Source organism: Anser brachyrhynchus, assembly GCF_964034855.1.
Source record: "Anser brachyrhynchus genome assembly, chromosome: 24".
Lineage (NCBI taxonomy): Eukaryota > Metazoa > Chordata > Aves > Anseriformes > Anatidae > Anser > Anser brachyrhynchus.
The window spans coordinates 2,899,545-2,913,549 of record NC_137717.1 but is presented as its reverse complement, the minus strand read 5'-3'; the positions used below and the strand labels follow the sequence as shown (position 1 = coordinate 2,913,549).

The following is a 14,005-nucleotide window of genomic DNA, read 5'->3' as shown; positions in this document are numbered from 1 at the left end:
AAGGATTATTGCCTGTAAATTTGGAAACAAATAGTAGTTTTCCCCTCTTTAAATCACCGAGTTTGTGGCTTTTATAAGGTGAGCGTTACGACTTGTTATGTGACCGCAGCGCTTGCTTCCCTCGGTGCCTTCTTCCGCCCCGTGGAAGCCACCCCTGCCGCTCCTGCGGCTTTGCCCTCCGCAGGGTGACACCTTTGCTGCTCTCCATGTGGCTGGAGTGGCCGAGGAGCTCCGCTGCTCGAGGATTCCTGTGTAGCAGAGATGCCTTTTGACCATCTCACAGCCCCGCACGCTACCTCTGGATGCAGCCCGGCGAGCAGGACAGCTACCGCCTGCTCCCTGTCTCACAGCCGGCAGGGAAGCGATCTTTGCAGGCACGTCCATGAGTACGGATTGTACAGCAAGCAGCCTCTGCAGCACCACGGGGAAGCCCCTTCCCCGCTCGCAGGACGGAGATGCTGGGCGCTGGGTGCACAGCAGCACCTGCATCCCCTGGGGTGAGCGGCACAAAGCGAGGGCAGCGCCGGCTCCCTCCGAGCCGCAGCAGAACAATCAGAAGCGCCGGGGGACGGAGAGCTCAGCAGCCCGCTAAGCTGGGCTTTATTCCTCACCTCTCCGAGGGAAGGGCCAGCCGCTGGTCTTTCAGCCGCTTTCTGTAAGGGCCTGTGACTTTTCTGCTGTCTTTGTGTGGTCCACTTTGCAGCAGGTAATTGAAAAGACGATAAGAGGAGCTGTCATTCTCCCTGTCAGCCCTGCTCGCCTGGCTCCTGAATTGCAATTCATTTACAGGCACTAGCATGCTGTTTATGTTTTTGTCATCTTATACCTGAATGCCTGGATCAGACTCTTTTATTTCTGCCTTGCCCTTTGTATCTCTCAGTATATTTTCCGTCTTCCCGTCTGCTCTCTGCCTTGATTACACCGCGCTCCACTCCTGCCTGTGCCAGGAGCGCAGAGCCGAGGGAGGGCTGCCCCCAGCAGCCGTGGTGGTGATGGAAGAGCAGAAGCCACCTGCAGCAGCGCCGTGCCTGGTGCGACCCCTGAGCAGATCCAGTCCCAAATTCGTGGGACTGCTCCTGCGGGCGCTGTGCTGGGAATGCCAGGAAGGGTCCTGCCGAGAGGGGCTCCGCAGACACACGGCCAGAGAGCAGCGAAAGGGGATGGAGGGGGGGAAGGAGCCTCGTGCCGCAGGTGGAGGAAAGGGTGACAAGAGTATGGCTGCAGAGAGGATGAGATACAGCGTGGCTGCACAGTTAGACCTGGAAAACTGGTGCAGGAATCCTTGTCTGAGACTTCCCTAAGCGGAGTATTTTGGCTCTGGGCTCAGCACAGAGGGAACAGGGCAGATCCTGGAGACTGCGGAGGTGTCCTGCTCCAGCAGGGGGACTGGACTAGATGATCTTTCAAGGTCCCTTCCAGTCCCTACCGTTCTGTGATGCTGTGATTCTGTGCCACTTTGGTCCCCTGCTCCGTCCTGCCTGGCACAACTTTGGGCAGCGCAGCGCAGACCGCGCAGGGCAGAGGTCACCGGGGGCAATAACGAGAGCAGTCCCCAGTCAGTGTCAGGAGATATGGACAGGCCGTAGCGTTTTCCTACATCACTTGACGGCTGTGGTGTTGCTTTCCAGAGACCAGCACGTTAGGCAAAAAGGAAGCCAGGGGGATTCCACCAGCTAAGCAATAAGCGGGTGGGCACCAGCATTTGTTTGCTTGCCGTCTGCGCCGGGCCATATTGTCTCGCTGGTGTCTGCTCCCCAGTCTATCAGGAGCGTGGGTGCCAAATAGCTCTTGGCAGAGCTGCCAGGCAAAGCCCTGCCAAACTCCCCGTCGGCACCCGCGAATAGCTGCGTTTTGGTGGTGAGGGAGGATGCTCCTGGGCTGGGAGGAGGCTGGGACAGGAGCCCTGCACCCCATGCTTCGGGTCCCGTCCTCTGTCCTCTGCCTCTGGCGCGAAGCCGCCGAGGAGCTGCAGCGGTGCCCACTGCGGCACTGGTCTCAACCTAACTAAAAGCTACCCGGTAATGCCGCCTCAAATGCCAGTACAAAACAAAGGGTTACGTGTCAATAAACTCAAGACTTACACTATCACACGTGCACTTTTTAGTCGAGCACCAGCTTCAGTTACATGCAGCACGAAATGGCCTTTAAGTGGAACAAGTAGGCTAAAACCCCGAGCAGTAACCCCTTCCTGATTTACAAGTGCCGGTGCCCCCGTAGAGCAGAAACAACCGAAAAGCCTTAATACATAAAGTTCTTACAATTCTCCTAGCATTCACTACCCATGTCATCAGGCAGCTGGACTTCCAGCAGCCTCCCAGCTCGTGCGGTGCTGCCGCTCAGGGAGCCCCCCAGGCAGGACAGGCAGCGCCCCACTGCTCTGCTCCATGCTGAAGTGGAGATCTGCACTTGAGAGATGCAAAGAAGCTGTAAAATACTGCTTTTCAGAGGTGTTAAGTGTCCTGCGCTGCTCTTGCACAGGTAGAAGTGATTATAAGAGGCCCTAGGCCTTGGACAACTGAACGGTGTTTCTCCTACCCTCTTCTGCTGCTTTGTTCAGGCACTCAGAGCGATGACACAGGCGCAATCAAGGCTGAACTTAAGATGACTGAGCTGAGTTTTGAGCCCCTGCTTCTTGAGTGGGCTCATAATTTAGGCATCACATGATTCTTTCCGTGCTTTTTTTTTCCTTTTGTGATCTATAAAAAGCAGAGTGAAAAGTGCTCCAGCAGGGCATCAACACCAAACGTCATCATTGTGAGAGCAATTTCCCTCTGGCTCCTATTTTTAAACAACCTCCCGGAGTCCCTGCTGCCCACATTCTGGTGAAAGCTCTCCAAAGCTTAACAGGTTTGACATTTTCATTTCTGTTTTCCTTGAAATCCCTAACATCATCGGATTGAGCATTACAGCTTGTTTGTGTCCTGTTGCCTGCAAGCATCTATCCCAAGCCCTACTACCAAGCCCTGAGGCAGGGAGGCCGGGACGGAGACATCACGATGAAGCGAACGACCGCAGATGAGCTGCTGCAGACCACCCCGGCTTGGACGATCCCTTCTGCAGATTATTTGCTTTCTGGCTAATGGCTTCTGGCACATAGCTCAAGAGGCGTGTTTTTATTTCATGAGTGCTGTGGAGGCTGCTGCCCGGCTCTGTTTTGCCGCTAACACTTTGCACTTTCCTTCCATCAGCAGCGAGCGCATCCCAGGCACTGTCCGCGCTGCCTAATGGTAGCCCGCGCCCCGCTCGTCCGGCACAATCAGCTGGGAAGGCGAAACGCAGCCTCTTTGAAGTCAGCACTGCCCTTGACTGCCTGCCAGTGCTGCTGTGTCAGTAGATGGAGCTCATTTCAACTGCTTTTACTGCTGGGAGCTCTCTAACTAAAGAGCTGTTGTTGGGAACACTGTCCTGTTATTAATACTCCATATAGCTTCGCATCCAGACGCACTCCTCACAACCCTTCTATGTTCTTGTCTCGTGTTTCTGAGGCATCGTTTCCCATGGAACCGGGTCTATTTATGTGCCGAGAGCCTCTCAGCGGGGTCGGGTCCTGCGCACACAGCTGGGGCCACGAGCTGCAGCCAGCGGTGCCCCGATGCACTGCGCTGCTCCAGCCGTTGCCTTCAAGGAGGCTCGAAGTAGGAGGAGAAGCAGCACCCACCTGGCCGTGCTGCCTCCCGAGCTGCACTGCCTGCTGCAGCGCTTATCTTCCCCGCACAGCCTGCTTCGTTCGCCCCTCCTCCTTGGCTTCAGCAGATCCATCACAGACAAAGCGAGGGCTACAAACTCCCCATCCATCTAGAAGCTTGTCCAAGTCCCATCTAGTTCTCAAAGGCATCGAACATCGTAGGAACCTGGTGTCCCTTTCACTGAGCAGCAACCGCTCCTGCCAAAATCACGGTGATGACTGTTCTCATTTCAGTGCTGTGCCCTGCTCCCCTGCAGGGACAGCACGACAGAGGCGTGACACCAGGGACGTGGCAGTGTCCCCTTCACAGGACACATGCCCTGCATGTAAGCACATCCCGTGAACTGTTTCACCATTAATCTCTGTTTTTTTAAGCATCTCACCTTGTGGACACAGCCCCAGACCTCGGTGTTAGGGCAGCCTCTGCCCAGCTGACACAGTGTGCTCTTGGTGCAGGAGCTTTACACGCGGGCAGCTCTAGCAGAGGTGCCACCGGTACGGCCGCCCGCACGTCTTCTGTCCTCCGTCCGGGGGGCCCAGCGCATCGCAGGGTTCAAAGAACCCCTGGCAGCATGCTATCATCTCTGGGAGTAAGATTACAGCTAGTACTGAAAATTGCACAAAATACCTCCCCAATGATGGAGATTGCAGGGAGGCTGGGAAAATTACCTTTTTCATTATGTCTTAAAAACACTGCAATCTCAGCCTGTGCCCGAGATTCTAGGAACTAGTACGTTGTTCAGAATAGCACTGCTGGAGTGGGCTTGCAGAGAGCAGGAAAATGGAGCCTTCTCTTAGACAGATACATTAGGACCCTCAGGACTGCTCCTTTTAAATCCCAGTACTCTGAATATTGGTGGTTGCTGGAGAGCTTTCTGCAGCTCCCACCAAACAGCAGGAAATGCTGCAGGCATCCGGGAGGAGGTTCACAAGAGGAGAAACTGGCCCCCAACAGATGCTTTTGGAGGACCTCAGAGCATGCTTTGCAGCCCTCTGCTGTCTCAGGACTGGTCTGGAGAGGACCCAGGCACCAGGGACACCCGGGTGCCAGCACAGGGCTGCTGCATGGGGCGCTCAGGCAGCGAGCCGGGTCCCTCCGGGCGCTGCATGCCGCTGGGAGCGGGGCAGCGGCTGTCAGCACTGCAGACGAGGGCACTGCTCATTCCCATTAGCAAAAAACAGCTTATGCTAACTGGCAGGGAGACATATGCTGAGGTGTGAGCGCTGAGGTTGCCAGCCAGGGCTCTGCACAGCATCCTTGTTACCGTAAGCAGAGATGTGACAGCAGTTTTGCCACCTCCCTCCTCTGTGACTGGGGAGAAGCACGGAGCCAGCCTAACCCCAGACAAAGGCAGAACGTGGAGCACCCGCGGGCGTGGGCACAGGCTGCCTGGGCTCAATTCCTACCTGGGAAAGGGAAAAACCTCATGATGGGAGGGGACCCTGCAACAAGCAGCAAACGTAGGTGGTACTCTGCAAGCAACACTTCGCTTCCCCCAGATCCTTGGGAAAATTTACAAGGAGAACTGTGCAAGAAATGCGGGAGTTCCAGAGAATTTACTAGAGTCTGGAAATATATTTTCTTTGGCAAATCAGAGAAGAAGATAGCTTTGGCTGGGAGCCCATCTTGGTTTATTGCTGAACTGAAGCCAGTAATAAAATTAAAAAACAGGAGAAAGGGAAAGACATAAGAAGCATAAAGAAATGGGAAAATACGAAATTGGTAACAATAAAGGTAAATTACGAGTTAGGCGAAGCAGAAAATTTATAAGAAAAGTAAAGACATCCTGGTAAAACACTCATGGTTAGCAAGGTAAAGAACAGGTGAAATCCTATGAAACACTTATAAATCAGGAGGGCATTGTCAGCTGAATTTGGTGTAATTGCTAACTGCAAAAGTAATACACGAATGACTAATAATTATTTTCTACTCTTCACACAAAAGGAAGAGTGATGTTTATTAGCACTGAGGGATGATGAAATGCATTCCTTCCCATTAGTAACTGAGGGGGAGCCCAGGCTGGGGTTCCATGGAGAGACTTCCCAAAAGAAGTCAGCAAACCCAGAAAACCTCCCCGGGCCCCGAGGTGCTGGCTGCAGGTGGCTCCGGCTGATCGGGGGCTGCTTGGAACAAAACCTGTAGGAGCAGGGAGGTTTGGGGGGCTGGGACTGTCAGCACGAGGAAAGCAGGGTAAGGTGGGTAGCACGAGCATTTGCAAGCAGCACCGACTTAATGCCTCTCAGCACATCTTCACGAAAACCGGTCATCAAACCTAACTTCATTCTTGACGAGATTTGGGATTTGTGCGGTACAGCCCCTCTCTTATTCTCTGTGGGATTGTAACGTCAGCCTGCGCGGGGCAGAGCTGGGTGCGCGGCCCCTGAGAAAGGACTGCCATAAAGCAACAGGAGCAGCCCGCTGGGAGGATGCCCAAGGGGCACAGTGCCCGGGGAAGGTGCCTCTGGAGGGGCTGCATGGCACGGGGCATGGTACCAAGGGCAATTCTTGCTTTCCTGCCAAATTTTAGCAAAAAGTCACCTTAAGACTAACTGAAGCCTCCCTAGAGAAGACGCCGCCCTGGAGGGTTACATGAGTGGAGGCTGCACACAATTTTAAGAGCAAGGGATGAAGGTTTCTGTTTTTTACAGCGGATATCTGAAAACTGAAACATCCCCATGCTTTGGGGCATCAGAATCAGAAATTTGATTTTGGAAGAAAAGGGACTCGAGGGCTGTTTCCACCTCTTCACGTTATTTGGTGTAGTCATTCTTTCTGTCCCCTCGCCCTCCCCATCACGGGCACGTAACACATCCTACGTGCTCTTGAACGAAGAGCTCAAAACAATGTGCCATCCCTAGCTAACTGTGAATAAAGCAGAAGTCAGCACATTTTTGAAGCAGTTAGTGTTTCTGCTACAAAAAGTTGTTTAGATAAAATGTACGAGCAGGGCACAGCTGCTCAGGTTGCTGTTGTTGCTCCACACACACTTCCTCTGCCTGGCTCCATTTTTTCTGTCATTTTTATCAGCCAGTGAATCTTATTTCTTGAAACAGTATAATGGTAGGGTGCTAAATAATTTCATTAAGGCAGGTGAGAACAGATGCATCCTGTTTGTGAAAGCGTTATTTCCAATTGAATCAGCCTGGCGAATTCACTCCCAGGTAGTCTGTGCTACGGGGACACTTAGTGACAGTGACTCCTCTCCTTCACTCGCGTTCCTAGGGCAAGGATCTAATGCAGCATTTCCCAGCCTGGTCCCTACCGAATTTGTACTGTTTTTGTGGCTACCAGAAGCAACGAATGGCTCCAGACTCGGGGGATTTGAGGCAATGTGGTGGAGCCAAACACCCCCCTCCAAGCCCACCGCCCCCAGGCACCAAGAAATCACCGGCTGAGCTCGGCGATTAGTGCAGACCCAAGCATCGCTTGAAATTGAGGTACAACCCGGTAGCCCTGGGACCAAACAAAAAGGGCAGCATCATTTCAGAAGGCTGGCAGATGGGTTACTTTCCATGGGATTACTGGGGTACTTTCCATGGGATTACTGGGGTACAGCAAACCCACATGAATTTATAATCCCCCAGACATACCTGAAAGAAGGTAAAGCTCCTTCCTAGACCCGATTTAAACCCATGAGGTGGGCTCAGTGTTGGCTGACCTCAGCGACACTTAACTGCTCCTTCCTCTCTTTGAACCAGCATCAGGTAAAGGCATCGCCGGGTCCCCTGGCACCCGCTACCAGCATTTTCCCCAAATAAAATGTACTACTGCTGCTGTAAATGCTTTCCAGAGGAGACTCAAGATTATCATTTTTCAGGGAAAGAAGTGAAAGCAAATAAAAAAAGAACAAAAACATTTATCATCAACATTTCCACTGCTACGTCTGAACGTTTTAGCCACCGTAACCGCAGTGTTGCTCCAAGATCCCGGGGCAGGTTTTGCGCTATAGAGAATAGAAAGGCATTTCTGCACAGAGGCTCTGCGTCTATCAACACAGATTAATTGAAAGGAGTCCTCGCCCCATAAAGCATTCCATTAGGAAAGATGTGCAGAGAGCTCTTTTGTTGCCACTTGACCCTCACGGTCTGTCCTTTCTGTCGCACACCTATAGAACAAATTACACGCCCGATCGCTTTGCGGATAACCGCACGGAGGCTGCAGGAGCACTCGGTCAGGGTGGTACACGCACAGCTCGGCTGCTTCCCGGACGTGGGGCAGGGAGGGCTCCAGGAGGTCCCAGCCCTGCTGCGGAGACACGGCCGGGAGGGCTCCTGCACAATGCAATGGCAGGCAGACCTAACAAAGGAGCTGGGAGGCCTCAGACACCTGCTTTGTAAGGAAAACCTTTGCTCCTCCTGTATTTGCTTGCTATTTTAGAAGTAGAGATGAGTGACACAGGTGAAACCAAGAGAGTCCGAGCAGCTGCCCACACCAGCCCCAGTGACACGTTCAGTAAGCACTGCCCCGGCCCTGTCCCCGCTGCAGCCCTGTCTCCAGAGCCCCACGAGCCCTCTCCCTGCTCCACGCTGGCCCCATACCGGCTCCAGCCCCATCCTCGTGCAGGTGTCCAGTGGGAACAGGCCTCAGCTCCCAAACCCTGCAGTCACCCTGACCTCAACCCCAGTCAACCCCAAGCCCACCCTGACCCTGCGGCAGAGCCCAGCGGAAAGACTCCTGCGGCGAGCTGCCAGCACAGGACGGAGAGAAGCCCCTGCTGCACGTCACCTTGCCTTGTGCACGACAAGCTCTTTCAGACCACGTGCGAGAAGCGAAGGGCACGAGTGCTACGAAGCCTCGTGACGCACAGCGGTCACAGCAGGAATAATCCAGCAGCCCACCAGCAGCCCACCAAGGCTCTGCAGAAGGCTGCACGGGGCGCTTTGGAGAGGAGACCGCAGGCAGCGCCGCTGCCATCGGAGGTACACTGTACGGAGGTACAGAGAGGTACACTGTGACACAGTGACACCTGGGAGTGCAGGTCACCGAATGCCTGGCACGAACTGAGACGCAAGCAAGGCTTCCAAAGCACCTCCGAATTTTATCTGTGCAACCTTTTGTTCAGCCAGACATTACCTGCCCTGCCCTTCTCCCTTGCTTACCGCACTACGCTCGCAAAATAGATTCAAAGCATTCCAGGGCATGACCTTGTCTAACAATTTGCCCCGCTGGGTGTCTGAAGCGCAGTTTAAAATAATGAATAATAAATGCAATCATCAAAATGCAGTAAGGCAGAAAAAGGGAGCAGCAGGTATACGTGACCTAGCAGAGAAGGGAGGGCCGGGCTGGCAGGAGGGGTCAGCCTCGCCGCGCAGCCCGGAGGCAGGATTTGCCCCGTGGGGAGCTGGGCTCAGGCTGGGCTCAGGCTGGGCACGTGGCATGCGTGAGCAAAGCCCTACACTGAAAACCACAGATCCCAGGGACTGCAGGGTATTAGTCTCTTGTGCTTATCGGGTTCCAGATGGAAAACTGCTTCTGCTCCGGGTCTTTATCCAAACACGAGTTATTCCCACGTATATTTATATCCTGCCACTCACTGCTCTTCCCTTTGCTGTGGCTTGTTGGGACCAGACCGGGTCCTTACACGGCAAAGTGTTTTCCCTTACTGCCCAAATTAGCCAAGTATCATCCCCCAGCTAAACGTACAAGTGAAGACGCACGTACCAGACCGGTATGCATAAAAGGCTTCTTTTAGCTGCGTTTCTGAAGACATTGCATTTGAAGTTTGCGTCTCCTGTAAGTGCTTGGCAGCAGAATACCAGTGATTACGTATTCTCATTAGATTTTGGTGTTAATTGAAAATGCTGTTGAAAGCTACGGAGTGTTGTTGTGCTGTAGCGTAAGCGACCTCAGTGAGGTACGGAAAAAGGAGCCGTTCCTTTGAAGAGCTCAGGGAAGAGATGTCTGTCACCAAGATGCTTAGAAAATGTGCTCTATTATTACTTTAGGAGCAGAACAAACCTGGCTTGGGCACCAGCATCGCAGAGTGTCTGGTGCAGGTCAGTGCCTCTTGAGTGTGCTTTGTCCATCCAGAGGGGCTCGAGCCCGCAGCCCTTGCACAAGATTTTGGGATAAGCTCTGACCTGGGAGGGGAGATGTCCTCCTGCACGGCCCCTGCCTGCCCGCCTGAAGCAGCCACGCGTGCTGGAAGCCAGCGGTGTTTGACTGATGCAAGGCTGAGCCTTTCCCTTCCAAGCACTTTCCATTTCCTTCATATTTAGCCTGACAAATGCAAGAAGTACTTGACTAAGTCAGACAGGGTTTCATGCAGAAATAAAGTAGAAGCTATCGCGTAATTCTGCTCTGACAGGAGGCAAACACAGTAATCTGGGCAGTGTTTTCCTTTAAGTTTCTTCAGACATAAAACCTGAAATGACAAGGAGCATGGCAAGAAGAAAAATTGCTCTCATGTATCCCTGGAGCTGAAACTACTGAGTGTGGCAGAGCTTCCCCAAATCCCCTTATTCAGGGCACGCTCCTGTAACATGAGTACGTGGGGATGAGATCTGCCAGTGCCACGTTTGGCACTGAACGGGCAGGGACTGTTTTCTGTCCAACGTGTGCCCAGTAACCAGGGGTAAGGATGGCATTTCACAGACAGCAACGTTTCATGCAAGCTAATTTTATCATTGCGTGAGCTCACACATTCACAGAAAATTGGTACCTGAACAAATGAGGTCTGTACAGGCACCAGGCACCAACAGAGTGGAGAACGTGCACTGGGCAACTTCTGAAGGGTTCAGCTCTCAGTACCTTGTGCCATGGGGCAATCAGAGGCCGCTGACCAGCACTTCAGCACCCTTTCATGTTGCCTAGAAGAAAACTACCAGGCTTGGGGAGCCAGGGCTCAGCTTCAGCACGATGAAGTTTCTCCTTCCTTGAGATGAATCACTGAGCGCCAGCGAGGGAGGGCTGTGATGCACGCATCGGCTTTCCTTGGATCGGGGTTGGGGTGGGATCTGCCTTCTGATAGGGTTAGTAAACAACGCTCTTCTGGCCTTGGGTTGCTGCTAAATATACCGTCCTGTGGGAGAAGGTCATGCTAACAGACAGCACGCAAGATGCGTCTGTCAGGCAGCTTTAAAAATGAAGATACCAGAGAGTGTCTGCAGATCTGAACCACCACGCACCACGTACATGGCAGCGGATTTAGAGAACAGGCTCAATAAACAATGGAGCATCTGTTTGCAAAAAGCAGACAAAGCCAATAATCAGGCCTCTGCTTATTTTTATATCATAATTCACTGCTGGAGCGCGAGCGCGTCTGCGGCTCGACTCCTGATAAGCAGCAGGCAGACAGGAACGTGGCCACCAGCTGCTGCTGCTGGCACCGCTGCCTGCACTGCAGCACGGCGCGAGCCCCGGCAGCACGGCGCGGGCGGGAGCTGCTGGAGAGCATAATGAAAAAAAAAAGTGCAATTCTGTTCGAGGTGAAGGAAGGGGGCAGGCGGCTGAATTGCGTCCCTGCTGCACAGATTTGGCAGTGACAGTCCAAGGGCCCTGCGAGTCCCCTGGTGTGCGGCGTGACCCCCGCCTGCTGCCGGGAGGGTGCCGAAGGCTCACGAGCCAGAGGAGAGAGGTATTGGCAGAGAGAAGAAAAACGACCCAAATATAAGTGACAAGTGGTGTTTGAGTAGGAAACTGCGCCTTGCTGAACTCTGCACATAAAATGAGTGGAGAGAGTGGAAAACGTCTGAAGCAATTTGAGGAAGTTTATTGAATCCCCACAGGGAGCTCCAGATGGTTCGTGTGGCTAGCGCGGCTTTTGTTGCTCACGCAAAAGCTGCCCTGAGTTTTCAAGAGCCTTTGTGATAATAACGGGGCTCCCTTTTCCCCACGGACACGCGGATTTTCTCTCTCTCCCCCCGAAGCACTACTGGGGGTGCTCACTCTCCTCTCCAGTGCTGACACCCGTCTCCGAGCCCCCGCAAGGGGAAGGCACCTCCCTGGGCAGCTCGCCGCTGCGGGTCTCCTTCCACGTTCTTCTTGGGAGACTCATTCTCAGCTCTGCATTTCTGTTTTATGATGCTTTGTGGCCTCTATAACCAGACAAGCTGTTGCCATCGCGCTGGGGGTTGTTCCCTTAGGTTTCTCAGCCACGCTAACGCTGTGACATAGCAGCTCCCCCAGCAGGGCAAGCCACGGGGCTGGGGGACAGGCTCCTGACTCACCCCCGGCTTCCCCTGCTGGTGGCCCTACAAGCACAAGCCCCCACCCTGTCCCGTCCCCAGCCGGAGGTGCAGAAGCACCAGGTTTAATGACGTCTGCACCGCTCCCACGTAGCCCAGCACCTCGCAGCACCACCACCCCGGAGGTGGAGTCCCTGTGGAGCCCACGGAAGGCGCGGGGCAGGTGAAGGCAGCTCCTCCCCACGCTCCGCTCCTCATCCCATCCCAGCCTCGCGCTGGAGCAGAGCCAGGCACGTAACTGGTGGAAAGCAAATGAATCATCCAAGTCCAGGGGCATCAGCAGCTCAGGAGCAGCTTGCGACTTTGCAGGCTGTCTCAGAGGCAGAGAGAAGTCTTTAATCAATCGGACACGCACGCCATTATTTCCTTGCACTTTCCAGTGGTCTTTCCCCTCGCCAGAGATGCCGCGCGCTCGCTGCGTTCTACCTAAAGTAGGAACAGAAGTATTTGAGGTTGTTTCTTTCCCAGTTGTGCATTTTTAATTGGGCTATAAATTCCGCTTTGTTGTGGTTCAGAATGTTATTTTTATTTTCCAATAGAACTGTCTCTTCTTTGATGAGGGCAGAGATTTATTACCCAATTTTCAAGTTTTATGTCTCCCTTTTGGTGTGTTGTTTTAGCTGCTTCCTAGTTATACACACAACCCCTTTTCCCCATCTTTTTATAGTTGCATTTCCTCAAGCCCTTACTCTGTGCTGCTCCTTAATGCCCCTGCCTTTTAGCCAGTCTCCTTAGGATTCATCGTGGACCCATCCACCAGCCTCCGTTCCCACTTTACAGCTTCTTGAGGATGTCTTTGAGACTTCCACAATTAGGCAGTGTATTGCCATCGAGCTGCGCGATGTTAGGATGATTTTATGGCCGTGTTTATGCTCTGGCCCTGGGCCCTCTGCACAAAGCTTGCACAGAAATACTGAAAGGACATCTTGCGTGTTTATTTTTATACACCCATGGAGAACATAACGGTGACCTTCAGTCCAGCTCCTGGTCATTAATCAGTAGATAAAGCCACAGCAAAATACTAGAGGAACCGTTAGAAGCCTGCATCATTACGGGGCGTTCTAAGTTTGTGCAGTGGGAGAAAAACAGAGTCACAGCTAATTGAGGCACAAATACCCTGTAATGCAGTAATTAAGCCAAGTCCTCGGTGCGCTGCCCTAGAACGCCTCGCCATTGCTCGGTGCAGGCAGCAGAGCTGCAGCCAGGACACGGGCAGGACGCCGGCAGTGAAAGCAGTGGGGAACAGCGCCGTGCCAGCCCCGAGGGTGCTTATGGGGACCACAAATGGGCTTCTCTTCCCCCAGACCTCCCTGGAGGAATTCCTCCTCCGCCTGGGAGGACAGAGCCTCCGGGACCGGGACTGGAGCACCAAGGAGCACACAGGCTGGCACAAGTCAGAGGTGTCAAGAAGAGTTTGGACAATGCTCTCAGATGTAGTGTTTAAGTTTTAGGTAGTCCCACGTGGAGCCAGGAGCTGGCCTTGATGATCCTTGTGGGTCCCTTCCAACACTGGACAGCCTGCGATTACCCCCACCCATCACAGCCGTGCTCAGCTTTGGAACAGGCTGGGTTTAACACCAGCCTCTCTCAGTTTGCTGACCTTTCTGCACACATTTGCTGTGTTTGTTTAAGGAAAAGCCCTTTTTTTGCTACCGAACTGAGAAAAAACGCATCATCCCTCAATATTATTTCGGTCTATTTATACAAAGTATCTCAGGGCAGACTCCAAAGGTCACAGGAAGACTCCAGGAGTTAATTGGCCCCATTGTCTCTACCACTGCTTTTGACGTGGGGAAGGCTCCTCATTATTAAACCGGGAGAAGCCTTGGTTATTAGTATCTGATACTTCTTAACAGAACAATTCACAGTGAGATTCAGTGCGTGCAACTCTTCAGCACAGATAAGAAAAATGGTTTTTCTCCCCCATCCTGTGGTTGCATTATTTCCACGAGTGGTAAGTGAGCATTGAGAGGATGAAAGAAGTTAAGAGAGGCATTTGTGTTTATCCCTTTAGCTCCAGACACAGCCATCGTATGTTCTCCCTGTGACCTTTAGCTTACATTCCTCCTGCAGAAATAGGGCTTTACGGATCTTTGTTTCAGTACTTAACAAGCAAAGATTATTTGAAGAACC

At 53.0% G+C, this 14,005-nt stretch overlaps 1 protein-coding gene and 1 long non-coding RNA gene across 2 annotated transcripts in view; one reads left to right on the top strand and one right to left on the bottom strand.

Annotated features, from left to right (window-relative positions):
• Positions 1 to 14,005, top strand: part of GRIK3 (glutamate ionotropic receptor kainate type subunit 3) — a 140,285-nt gene that overhangs the window by 27,950 nt on the left and 98,330 nt on the right. The gene's annotated exons all lie outside the window — the stretch shown is intronic.
• Positions 1 to 14,005, bottom strand: part of LOC308182565 — a 43,597-nt gene that overhangs the window by 25,037 nt on the left and 4,555 nt on the right. The window contains exon 2 of the long non-coding RNA XR_013941885.1: positions 1 to 14,005. This exon is cut by the window's left edge and continues 25,037 nt beyond it. This is a non-coding gene — a long non-coding RNA (uncharacterized lncRNA).